The following is a 12,394-nucleotide window of genomic DNA, read 5'->3' on the forward strand; positions in this document are numbered from 1 at the left end:
GCCTTCTTTGTACCCAGAAGTGTAGCAAGAGCCAGCTCCTGCCTGTGGCTGTTTGCTGATTGAGTCCACTTAGCCAACCGAGTCAGACAGAAACAGTGTCTTTGTTATTTACTACCTTGCTGCTTCGCTGTTTGAAAGTTTCACCAGAAAAAGGGTTTCTATCACTTAGAAGTGCTCAATCTACAGCACACAGGCTGTGCTTGGCTTGACAAACCAACTCATCCTGCCCCACAGCCTGTCTCTGCATCCGACCTTTCCACACGGTTGTCAGTAGCAGAAATTTTTGTAAGATTTAACCCAAGAGCCTAAACGCTTACAGCGAGAGATGAAGAGGATTGAAACCTCACTGCTTCCATGAGAAAGATATCTGCTGTTGCAATTTCAGTGTAGCTCACAAGAGGCAGCAAATACATTTCCAAGAAGAGTTTCTACTTCCATTCATCCCATTTGCATTATGTGTCTTGCTTCAACGCATCTAATTAGTTTACACAAATTACACAATCTAGCACTCTTCCCTCCAAAAGTCAGAGAGAAGACTCAAGCAGACGTTACTAAACTGTTCCACAGCTGGTTTGCACTGAACTGCATAGGAAATTGCTACTAAATAAAGCAATACAGTGAAGCAATACTGCTACTAAATAAAGCAATACAGTGATGCTTCTGTTTGCTTTTCACATCCTAGGAAGCCCCACAAAGCTTTACGGATACAGAACAGAGCATTCAGGTGTTAGGACATGTCTGAGTTGAAGGTGTACAGTCCACCACAAGGTCTCTCCAACACCCATGTGTAGTATGGCACACTCTCCAATTACAAGATTGCATATTTAAATAAAGACACACCACTTCTCTAATTGAATGACTATCTATTTGATAAGAAGCAATGCATCATTTTATTTACCATCATGTTTTTTTTTACTATAGGGAATATAACGAAGGGAGTGCCTTTGGTTATCACCCAGCATTTAGCGCACAGCCTCCTGTTTCTTTGTTGCTTGTCACTGAGGTCAAAAGAGTCAGAGGATTTGGGGCACCCATTGCCAGCATACCAAACTGGGTACTCAAAGAAGTCCTTACACAAACAGGACCCAGTTACAGACACTTTTTACATGGTTAAAGGCCTAAAGTTACACGGAAAAGCTGTGACAGGCAAGAAACTCCAGGAAAAGCATCATGATCTTTGTGATCTCTCAGCTCTCAGGCTTAACATAGCCTTAGAGGATTAGAGTCTGTTGCTGACTTTCGTCTATGAGGAGCCTTCCAACTTCTGCAACATCCTCTGCCTTTATTACGTAAGGTGGCTTTGATTTTAAAACACCCCAGATATAGAGACAAACAACCTGCGCAAGTGAACAATAATCAAACACAACAGAGGACAACTGTAACTGAGGAATACAGCATAATCATTGTACATCCCATCAGGGATGGGACTGAACTGGAGCCTCAGTTCAGCATCTTCTAAATATTTGATATTGCAGCTTTAGCATTGTCAATGTAGCCCCAATACATAAAAACAGCACTGAACACAGGCTACATACCTTAAATCAATCAGAACTCAACAGTTAGTTACTGACACTTGAGTCTAAGATTTACCCTTGAAATCAGGAATTATAATTACAGAGGATGCCAGAATTTGGCAGTGAACATTTCTGAATGACTAGTTCTCAGTGAAGGGATATCAAGAAGCTGCTAAGACATCAAAGTAGCTTAAGTACTGTCAAGCCAACACTGTACATCATTTCATTCATAACAGACCTGAGAATGGAAACTTTCTTCCCTCTACATGTTCCACTTACATCCCCAACAGTATTACACCCCATTAAACACTATAAAAGGATGATGAGGAAAAAGTACCAAAGAGGAAAATACCCAATAAAATACATACTTTCACAAACATCATTAGAAAGTTTACAACACACGAATGAGCACAAAAGAAAGGATAAGGGCTTTAGGCTCACACCATTTATTCAGCCCACAGACCAAGTAAAACCAAGTAAATAACTTAATGTCACAAGAGGAAACATCTTTTTGCCTGGTATGCACACAGCACTCATCTTTAGCAAAACTCATTAAAACAAAACCAGCCCAACCCTAAGTATCACAGGTAACCACAAAAAAACAGTTTGAGAAAGAATACATGAATAGGAAATACTTAAAAGAACTGTATCTAAAAACATTAAAATAGTTAATCATCAAGCTTTCATGATCATGCACTCAGACACTTAAGCAACAGCACTCATCGCTCAGCAATTAACAAGCAAACCAATACTTGTATTTTTTTCAACACATCTGTTACAAAGACCAAAGTTTACTGCCACCATACTGCAGTCAGGTACATAACCCCCGGCCTCCCTGCTCACACTCCGCGTTTGGAGAACGCTAGAAATCACCTTCATAAACCAGTAAATTTTCTTTCTCAATCCTACAGCTCATGTGAGTGCTTGAGGGGGACTGAACACACAGGTTTCCCCACAGACTACCCAGGGTTCATACCACACCTGGGTACCACAAGGCACAGAAACAGCTAAGCCCACTGTGCCCAGGTTTTACACACAGCCTTTTAACAATATGCACAAGCAAAACTGCATTAATTGAAGCCTGCTTTTGCAGTTTATAGATTACTTTAGACAAATGTCTCATGAAGAAGCTCCTACCTGCAGCAGGGCCCTCCTCCCAACACACTGCCAGCAGCAGGCAACCCTGCCAGGTGTGGCAGGTTAGCTGCCTGTCCCTGGCACATGGCTCACCTGCCCATCACTAGCTGCCAGCTCGTGAAGCAACAGGATAAAAGAAAAACACAGGCAGAGGGAGCAGTGCACTTATCTCCCTGGTCTGCAGTGGGTAGAGAGCACACCAGGCTCATTTTGCCCATGGAAATAAAAGGCAAAGCGAGGGCACCGATTCCTCCTCCTCGGTTGGGCTGCAGCAGCTGCTGGGCTCTCTGCAGCACTTTGATCTGCTCAGGCAGAAGAGCAGCTTCAGATGCCTCTTTGCTCTCCATGATTTGTGTTGAGTTCCCAGACTTCTGGTGAAGGGCTGGCAGTGAGAGGTGTCTTCCCCCTTCAGCAGCTCTGACCAGCAAGGCGCAGCGCAGGCACCAGCCAGGGAGCTGGGCAGCCTCCTGCTCCCTTTGCCAGCACTCCTCTTCCCGCCTCCGTCTCCTTAGGTGCATGGCAAGAGGGAAAGTATCAGACTGAAATGCAGCCGTTATGTTGGTACACTGCAAAAAGAAGTTATGTGGCCCGAACCACACATTTTAAATGAGAAAGTCACTTTCTCTTGCCTTGGTTACTCAAACTTTGCCAGACCTCTGCAGAACGACTACAGCTCAACAACATTTTCATTTACTCCAGATACAACATTTAAGTTCAAAAGCAGGTCAGAGTAGCACTGGTGTTTGTCTGAAGAATACTTTAAATCCAAGTTTTCTGTCAGAAAAGTAAATCCGGCTAAAGTTGTAAGAGTGCAAGGAGAAAAATACAGTGCCTTTAAAATTTACCAGCACATGAGCCCTGAGGACATCTAAATCAACCATAGTACTGGCAATATGAAAAGCATTCAATAATTCAACCTCTCTGGGCCATATGTCAGCCTTAACTACAGATGAAAGTTATCTTTCCTTTTTCTACTTGATCACTGGAGCAGGATTCTGGTTAAAATCTCATCTGATAACATTTTCTTTGTAAAACATGATGTAGGCCTCGAGTGACTACTGCACAACTACGCAGTTCAGAAAATAAACAGCAGATTGATCAAAGGATGCATTGAGAGTCATTTGGTGTCCACAACACACCTTCTGCAGGCCTCTGACACCGCCACGGTTTGTATTTATTCCCATCCTCAGGAGCAATATGAAGTTTTGAGGGCCAGGAGATGGACAACTGGTGAAGCTTCAGTCGCCTTTGCCCCTGGCTGCCATTAGCCAGCCAGCAGGTTTCACACAGCCCTGCAGTCCACGCGCAACCAGTAGCTCTAAGGAGAACACAGACACCTCCAGAAACTCACAGGCGACTAAAAAAACAAGGAGCAAAAGCAGCTAAGCGGGAATTCGCTCTCCCTCCTTTGCTTTCCACAACCAGTGGCCTAGATCGGTCTGGGCTGGAGCACCTGTACTGCCACGGCTGAGGCAAGGCCTCCTGCCCTGGCTGCACTGCACAGCAGGGGCAGGCGGCACCCAGCCCTGCCCAGGCCCCGGCCCTTCTCCTGCGCGGTGGCCAGCCCTGGGACACCGCTCGCTCGTAACAGAGACGGATCCACTGGCTCCCTACACCACACCTCAATGGCCGGGCTGCTTAGTCCGTAAGGGAAGCAGTGTCAGCTCTTTTAAAACGCAGTAGGGCTTAAATATTTACCTGTTCAAGGTTCAGTTTGCCTTTTTTTTTTTCCCCTTTACTCACCTGTGTGGTGCTGCATATCATCACACTGTTCTTGCACGCTCACTGGTACTGTGAACGTTTAAGGACCATTGGCCTTTTTAACCAAATTAAAATTGAGCATACCTCACCCAAACACCTCACTGAAAGAGAAACAAGCATTTTTAGTTGGCTATAATAAACTTTAAGACCACTTCTAAGAGCCTGCAAATAGCAGGTCAATGAAAGAAGTATCTAAGCTGCTCAGAAGTTTCCTCAGGAAAATAAATTCAAAGTTCACAATTCATTTAGCTGACAACATTCTACAAGGCTTGGGTTTGGGTTTTTGTGTTTCAGGGGGTTTTGTTCATTTTTGTTGTCATTTGTTTTGGGTTGGTCAGTTTGGGGTTTTTTTGCTGTATTTAAATGAGTGAAGTTTCAAACATGATTTCCTTTGTGCACAGGCATGCTGAGTTTAGAACTTTGGGGTTTTATTTTTCTCTAATTTCACATCAGTAAGGCTACTAACTTAAACCTAATTCTCTTGAAAAGTAAACATCCACAGAAATGCCCCACTTGTATCCAAATACAGGTGTAAACTGGTTTTGCTGTGGTTAGCTCCTTTAAATTTCCTTTTCACATGTGAAGCCAGAGGCTCAAGTTGACTCCTGAAATAGCAACATAACACCCCTTTTTCACTTTCTTTCACATGCCTCATTTCTGCTCCTCACAGTGCAGGTACATACATCTTTCACTCTTTATTCCCTTAGGATATTTAGTTTTAGCACTTTCCCCACAACACAGAGTCATTAGGGCTTATGTGCACAAGGCGCCAGCTCTCCACTTGTGGCTGGAGCCCACTGCCAGGCCAGCAGGACCTGATCAATCCCTGCCTGTGCCAGAGCAGCACTGCAACTTCCCACTCCCTGCTTTTGAAGAGAGACTTTTACACTGTGGCAGGTAACTCTTTAGCAAAGTTCACCTCAAAACCTCAACCTCAAGTGTTAAAAAAGAAAAACCCTTAAATAATACAAGTTATTACATTTAATCCCTTTGGGGGAAGTGGGGAATGATTTTGTGATTAAGGACCTACTGTGGGGCTCAAGAGAATTAGTTCAATTCCAGGCTCTGAAACAGGCTTCCAGGTTCCTCTGGGAAAGCCTATGCAATCTCCTATCTCACATGGACACCGGCAGGGTAATTTATAAGTGGATACAGCCCTCAGACAGTGTAGTACCAATAGCCAAATAAATGTACAGGTAGGAGTTAGGTGGGCTGCAATCATTTTGAGAACTAGTTAGCTATCCAAAGAAGGCACTACCATAAGACTATCACCATGGAAGTCATACTTAAGTTTTTAAAAACAGGTATTAGAGGGAGTCTTGAAAAATAGTAAGTTACATTATTACTCACTCTCAGGCTGACAGCTAGTTCCTAATGGTTTTAGCTAATGCATTAAGTGAATGAAAAAAGCTGCAAGATAAAAATAAGTTGGCAGGTCTTGCAGAAAGACACTGCTTAGTTCTCAAGCACACGGCTATTTTCTGTGGTTTGCACTGCAGGGAAATTTTGCTCAATTAAGATCTATAGTTGGTATTGTTTCTTGGCAAAATTAAATTTATGAATTGATTTAATTCATAGAATGCACAAATTCAATGAAAACTCATATGACAACATGAGTTATGATAGAGCAAATCAAGCAAGCACCATCAGAAAAACATAGTACTGAAGTGACTGTGTAATCTTCTAGACAGCAAAGTGCTGCACTACACAATCCGCAGTGAAAGCATTAGACAGCCTGTCTTGCAAAAAACAAAAAGATTTAATTACTCCGATATACTGCTGAGCACACATATTAGTAATTTCTTTGCTATTACCAGCAGAAATTTTCCCCTACAATTAAGAAAAGCTGTCATACACACCAGAAATACATAAAATAAAAACTACTTCCCATTTTTAAAGACCTCACAATCGTTGAAAAATTTGACTTCTTTCTGAAAAAAGTACTGTGCCTATTATGGTTGCAAGTAATACCTATAATGTATTTAATGCATTACAGAAGTTACCTTCAGTAACTTCATGTGTGCTTCATATATATCTAAACTATTTTCTCTGTGAAAGTAATTGCCTCTTTCAGAAGGTGGAAAAATCCACATGAAGTTTCAAGATCAGTGTTGCTGGCATTGTTTCTTTATGTGCAATCTATAAGCAATAATTGAACCTTGATATTAAGTATTTTTGCAGAGCATCTACCATTTATTTTGCATGTATTAAAACCAAGTATACTTGATATTTCAGTAGAACAGCTGTTAATATTTTTTAAATCTGGCATTTGATTGCCTTGTATATAACTACAGGTTAAGGTGGTTCTTCACATTAATTTACTGGACTGCTTTTCTAACTACAATTATTTCAATATTTTCCTTAATTTTTCCATTGTTTTCACTTCCATTATAACTTGAAGTTACAACAGTTGAAAATACAAAAAATCCCAAGCAAATTCAATATTCAAGAATTCAATATAAAACTCTTTCAAAGCTGTCAGTTATTAGGTGAGCAAGTAACATCAACAATTCTGGTTGAAGCTAAGGTCAGTCCTTTTACCTTCATCTCTCATTAAGGTAAAATGCAAATTAACTGATAGACTTTCCACAAATTTAGAGAAATTCCATCCATCCCATCAAACATGCACTGAAAGCCAGGTCTGACCAGATCTGCCCATTCTAACTTGAATAGTCAAATAAAGTTCAACCACAAAGTGAAATTGGTGACAACTGTGTAAAACAGGTAACTTTATTTTGTGACTGTTTAGCACCTTCTAATTTAAAATTACCAAGGTACAACACTGACATTCATGAACATTTGTTTTAATAGAAAAGCCTTCTTAAATTTTTCAGAAGTTCTCATGGGCTGGAGCACGAGAGAAGGTGCGATGCATGTGTGGTTACAGGACTTCCACTATTGCCAGTTATGTCAGCAGTGTCTTCTTGATTAAGCTCTCCATTGGTGCTGTACTGGTTTAACATGAACAGCTGTGACAAAACACAACAAATACTGTAACACAGTTGTAGTTTCTGTATCTGGTCACCCTCCCCACATCTACTTATATTTAAAAATCAATTCCCCTCTTCCATCAGTGAAAGGCTAATTGCCATCTCAATGTTTCATTTTACTGTATTATCAATCCTAATGATTTGCTATAAACTTTTGATTGTTCCATGTCCTCAAATAGGTAATCTAGCATCTAACTTCACTTCAATGCAAAATATAGTCCAATATCCTGTTCCTTTTAAGTATCCTGCATACCTAAATCAGGTTTCAGCTTTGCAGTGGGCCCTTGCCTAACATACTCCTCCAGCTAATATTGTGCTCCAGAACACTGTTAAAATGAAAAGGTATCCCCTGTTCTAATGTCTGACGCAGAATCACATATACCTGTTTTACCACTGATGGATGCATGTCTCACCAATTCTTGTTCCTGTCCAGGCAATGTGTTTCAATATGAATTGGCCACACGCTTCTTCCTCACATCTATCCTGAATCATCTTTATTACAAATTAAACCAATTACTTATTATTCTATCTACAATGAACACAGAGAAAAGTTGTCTCCTCTTTAAAACCTTGAAAGAATCAACCCGTACTCTTGAAAGAGTCAACCCATGCCAAGAGGAAGAGCTTTGGAAAAAACCATACACGATTCCTCTAATAATCTTTTGTAGTTCTGATAACACCTTTCAGATTATGTCAGCTCACAGCTACTGCACACACTCAGATAACACCACAGCACTGCACACCTAATAAGCAGTAAAATAACCCACTTCCATTTCACAACTAGAGAAGCACATCAGTATATTTTTTATATTATATTTTATATGTCTATAAAACACAGGGATGGCCAACTAATCACACATTTAACTATCATGCTTTGTTATTACTGCAACTCCTATGAAGGAGGAAAACCTTCACTCCTTAAAAAGGCTGAAAAATACACTCAAAGCAACTATCAGCTTGCCTTGCAAATCAAATCAATGTGAAATGTCACTTGTCTGCTCCTCTCTAAGCACTGGCTTTCTACTGAGTACAAGCTCGAGCTAACTCTAAGCCCCTTCCCTCCTCTCCCTTCCCCTTGTGACCATGGCCACCCCAAAACCTCTGTTCTAACACAACAGCCAAATTACTGACCAACACCAAGAAGCTTGCAAGTACAGAAAGCAGCTCTGACAGGCACTGTAGCTATATTACAAAAAACTATTACCTGCAAGAATTATCAGTCACCATGGGTCTAATCCCCTTTTAAATTAGTGGGGAAAATTGTTTTCAGTGTCTATTTTCCTTTCCCCAGCCCACACATCTACAAAAACAAAGGCAAAGCTCTACAGAAAAGCTAGGCAGCCTTCCTACAGGCCAGAAGGTATTTCTCTCTCAAGGTTTGCAACCCTGAAAGCAGGGCACATGACTGCTTAGCTAGAGTCATTAAGTAGTTCATTTAAACTGATTGTGATCTACCTTTTCAAATCTACTCTCAGTGAACTATGGGGATCCAGAAAATGATTTCCGCCCCCCCCCCACTCTGGAAGAGTTTAAAAAGAGAACTTTAAAATCAAATGGTGATGTACAAAAATGATTTGTTTCTGGTTTAGCTTTTATTTGTTTCTCCAGCTTAGAAATCAGGCCTCCTTTCCCAATTTAAAAAAAAAAATTATATCAAGAAGTATGCATTATTATTTTTACTTCACATCTACAGCAATATCTAATAATTTTTTCTACATAATTTAAATTTTAAATACTCCAATTTTAAATTACATTACTATATTTCTACTGTGAATAACATTTCATTTTGCTTGGATAACAACAGTAACAACCACACAGGCATCTATGTGTTAAGTACCCTGATTATCATGAAAAAGCCAAAGCAAACCACTAGACTTGTATGCTTTACAAAGCAGTACCTAATTATTTCAATATAGAAACAGTATCCTTCATGCTGAGATGGCTTGAAGAAAGATAGCCATTGTTTTCGTTACTTAAATGAAATAAAGTTCTCCAGCTAGAATAGATGTATGGTTGTCAGCATCATGAATGTTTTAAGTAGAAATGATTTACAGTTATTAAACCAAACAGCTACAGAGCTTTTTCACTCTCACCTGGCATTGGCAAAAGGCCAGGCATCCCTCCAAGCAGTGGCCATTTTGCAGGTTGATGTCAAGAATATCCCAGAAGTCCGAATTCTTTAGCAGGTGCTAAAAGAAGAAGTGGAAGATTATCCTTTGCATTTGACAGTCCTGTTTGGAAGTGGGTTTTGTTTTAAAACAGTTGACAATGAAAAACCAACAGTAAAATCTGCTTTTGTTTGCAGAGGACACTCTTAACTGTGAGGTTCTAAAACCCACCAGGCTTAAGAAGTGCCAGTTAGCTATCTGCAAACAGGTACAGAAGTGAGCACTGCAGACAAAGCAGTGACACCACACACCAATAGCTATAAATGCCTTAGCCTTTATCATAGTGCCCTACCACCGAGCTACAAGTATAACCTTCCTGTACATATTTAACAACAGAGCACACTGACCTGCAGTGTTGCTAATCTTAGCACGAGCACACTACAAAGTAAAACTCTCCCTGACATTAATGTTAACCTGCACATGCAAGTTAAAACACAAACTGAAAAATGAAGTACAATTGTTATGGAAAGTTAAAGCCAGATTTTTATCTCTGAGTGATTTTGTCATGACAAATATTAGATGTCATCTGAGGCTTGCTCTAAGCAAGGATTTAATCCACAATCATAATGTAGGTCACTAGTTTTGATACAGTTTGTGCCTAGTATTCATTCCAAGGAATCAGACTCGGCACTAACATCAATAGCTGTCAAGAGTGTACATGTGGTTTCTTTTCACACTACCATTTAATAAAAGAAAATAATCCAATTAAGCAGACATCACAATATTTTTTGCTGGCTGACTTATTTATTTCAATCATTAAAGCAGTATTTAATTTACAACAAAGCACCACCCTCTAAATCCTACACATCCAAGAATGTTAGTGTTTAAAACCTGAACCGCCCTTGCTGTTTCTGCTGCCCTTTTGGTTTTCAATGAGCTTCAGTAACTCAAAAGAATTGCAACCAACTTGGTAACTAAAAAAGAAAGCTTTGTAGAATCGGAAAAGTTCACAACAGGGGAGGAAAAAAGCCTTTCTAAAATAGCCAGGTGTTCACCTCAACCCGTACCAACTTCAAACAGATGCAAGGACAGTAGTTGAAGCTGATTTCAGACTAAGGACATGAAAGATGAGCTTTATATTCTTATGCTTTTATAATGTTAGAACGAATTCATTTTTAGATAAAGAATAGTATACTCCCCTACTCTCCTATTCTTTCACATAAAGTTTGCTCTGAAAATAGCATGGCTGAGTTCCAGTCTTTCAACTACTATTTGATCACTGCCAAATATTTGCAAGTTCAGATTTTTCCACATTCCACCCATCTACTTCGTTGTAGTTCACATAGTATCTACTATGTTTTGTCCTACTTCTATGAGTAAACGTACTGTGGCAAGCGATTAAGTCAGTCATGAAAACAGAATTAATTACTTCAAAATACAAAACTGAAATAGTATTGGAAGAGCAGCCGCTGACAGTCTATCACCCAAATGAAGGTTTAACCTGAGGAAGGGGTGACTGGGCTAAGAGAACAACCCTGCTTGGCAGCAGAAGAGATGGAGGTTTACTTAAGGTATGGGTGGCAACGCTTGTACATGGTCTTACACTCTCATGACACATTGTGTCTTCAACTTCAGTTGAAGGATCAGTTTGTCCAGTAATACTTACTCTAAATGGACAAAAGTGGTAAGCAATTCTTCAAAAGATATTAAGAGCACAAGTAGAAGCCTGCAAGAATCTCACTACCCCCATATGACAAGGGGATCCAAGAATTTTCTGTAGAGTAGCTCTTAAGATCTAAATGACACAGATATTCCAAGTCTATAATTTACATGTGTGGCTGGGTTTGTTTTTTTTTCTTTTAGAGATGTTCTGCTGAATTTTAAGTTTTTTAATTAAAGTAAGTTTATACACCATTATATTACTGAATTCTGTCAAACCAAGAGTTGCATTCTGCTTAATGGACTTAATGGATATCACTAACTTAAATGCATTTGTGTACAGTGTTATTAAAACTTAAGTAGTCAACAGCATTAGCAGATCAAATACTTACTTTGCAACCATAACCGGTGAGAGCGCAATTGCCCATTAGGGTACTTGTGTGTATGTCCTTATAATGCGTAGTTCTGTGAAGAATATATGCACGCTACTTCAGGATGCATGTGCTCATTAATACACACAGTGGCATTTTATACATAAATTCTCATCTCTAGTGCCTATCATTTATTTACAGGTTATTTATGTGGAATGCACCCAAGCTTATTTATATCAGATTTAAAAGATGCTTGAAGTTGTGTTTCAGTGGGAAAAAATATTAATACCTTCAACCGTTATCTTTTCTGGTCTTTGAATAGTCACATACTGAGTTCAACTCCACCCAATCCAAGTATTTCCCCACACTTAACAGAAATATGTCTAATGCCTAGAGGGCACACTGTACATCTCGCAGCTCCCACACTAGGCAGTCATCTACCAGATGCTGCCTTGTGTGAAACCCTGGTACGCTCCTGTTGCTCATGCTCAACAAATATATTCCCAAAAGCTTTAACTATGAGAGCCAGTGCATCCTCCACAGGCATGTTGTTATGCACTACAGAGAAGACATAGCTGGCATTACAAACCTTGTGTTTTCATCTACTTCACACTTTTACAAAAAGATAGAAAAATACAGCTGTTAAGTCTGTGCAATATAATTGAGTGAGATTTTAAACCCTTCAGTTCAGTATTGATATAGCCCTCCTGTAGCTGCAGAGTTTAGTTTTGATTTAGCACCAGTATATGAAATTCATCTGAAATAAATGAAAAGTTGTAATTTCACCTTCCCACTGTCAAAACATTATTGGTCATTCATGATACAAAGCTAAAACTGAAATAAAGATTCCCAAT

At 39.8% G+C, this 12,394-nt stretch overlaps 1 pseudogene; it reads right to left on the minus strand.

Moving 5' to 3' along the window:
- LOC104313902 (nuclear receptor coactivator 5-like) overlaps positions 1-12,394 on the minus strand; it is a 31,191-nt pseudogene that overhangs the window by 16,938 nt on the left and 1,859 nt on the right.

Source organism: Haliaeetus albicilla, chromosome 10 (genome assembly GCF_947461875.1).
Source record: "Haliaeetus albicilla chromosome 10, bHalAlb1.1, whole genome shotgun sequence".
Lineage (NCBI taxonomy): Eukaryota > Metazoa > Chordata > Aves > Accipitriformes > Accipitridae > Haliaeetus > Haliaeetus albicilla.